The sequence below is a fragment of the Thalassophryne amazonica genome, chromosome 21 (assembly GCF_902500255.1).
Source record: "Thalassophryne amazonica chromosome 21, fThaAma1.1, whole genome shotgun sequence".
In the NCBI taxonomy this organism is placed as follows: Eukaryota; Metazoa; Chordata; class Actinopteri; order Batrachoidiformes; family Batrachoididae; genus Thalassophryne; species Thalassophryne amazonica.
This window is the reverse complement of record NC_047123.1, coordinates 22,474,888-22,476,578: the sequence shown is the minus strand read 5'-3', so window position 1 is coordinate 22,476,578 and position 1,691 is coordinate 22,474,888.

Below are 1,691 nucleotides of genomic sequence, written 5' to 3'. Positions count from 1 at the left end.
GACCAATGCAAAGCATATGGTAAAAAATGTTCTTTATTTGATTAAATCTAAAAGAAGAAACCAATCTGGATATTTATATAAAAATACATTCTATAATCTCATAGCATAAATAAATCTGTACAGTATAAGTAATATAAAAAACCCAAATTGCATAAATACTCCTTTTGTTGTAACATGACTAAATTATTATTATTATTATTATTATTATTATTTGTGATCTGCACTTGGTGACTTATTACTCAACATGATTTGTTTCCACTTTGAAATTAGCCGCATTTCTTCAAAATAAGTCAGCGCTAAAAATAATAATCCATGTGCCAATAATGCATTAATCATAATATAATACAAATTACATAAAAAATTAGTGAATTATAATAGAATATTAAAAATACAATTAATTTTAATTTACTTAAAATAGTAAATTATTAACAGGCAGCATATGTGCTCGTGCACATACAGACCTTGCGCTGAGTAAAATTAAATTAATTACTTGATATGGATGTACAATCCTGAACTGTCTAGCCGTGGTTCGTGATATTATCTGACCCTGTTTTGAGCAATGATCTAAAAACGGGTGTTGCGAAGGTCTCAAAACAGTCTTTTGGATTCGCTGCCACTAATTTGCAGTGCAGATGAAATATTTTAGTATCATCCCCAGCCACACATTCTATTTATTCTTTAATTATAGTTTTTGTTTGCACTTGTTTTGTATTTTGTCTCATATTTTCCCACAATAGTGGACATCATGTTTCTCCCCCAGAGGTGAGAGTAAGTCACTGTCAAGTCATTCTCAAGTCATCAGTCTGTAAGTCCCAAGTCAAGTCTCCAGTGAGCTGTCAAACACTTGCTGATTCATGACTTGAGAGTGACTTGATGGTGACTTTCTCCCACCTCTATTCTCCCCATGTTACCTAATGTAACGTGTTTTCTAACTCTCGCATGAAAGCACTCAAATGTCATGCAATTTCAACCACAGCGGTTCCTAATTTTCCATAATCCATTTAGCATTTACTAACCATTCAGCAAGGGGCAGTCACGTCTATGTGATATTACATATGCAAAACAAAGTTGCCTTGTTGATTGATCTACTGCGTCAAAGTCAACCACGTTGGAACACTTCATCCTCTTGATGTGCTCTTTTAATATGCCTTAATAGTTTGTGAGTTATTGCTTACATGGGTCTGGCTGCGATGGACTCACCCAGCCACCAGCTCATCTACATTTTTGCTGCACAAGCCCTACCCTGTTACCAATGCAGGGAATCAAAATATTAAGAGTTACTAATTAATTGCTAACCTTTTTTTTTTTTTTTTTTTTTTTCTTGATGTCATACAGCAATAAAAACATGTAAAGGGGTGAATAGCTTTTATAGACAGTCTGTCAAATTTATATATGATGCTGATATAGTTTTCAAAAGCATACTACTGGAATGGTCAATTGTATTATTCTTCCTCTCTCCCTTGATCTCACTGATTTAGTTCATTCCTGTACAACAGTTCACTTTTTACTTGATACATTCTTGGAATATGGGACTTGAATATGCATGTTTAAATGCAGATGATGTCAAAATATATACTTTGTGTGGTGCATTTACTTGCAGTGGGGAAAATTTGACATTTATCCAGCAAATCTGTTAGAATGCAGCAGTCATTCTATAAAAAAATGCTTTCTATACCAAATAATAATGATAC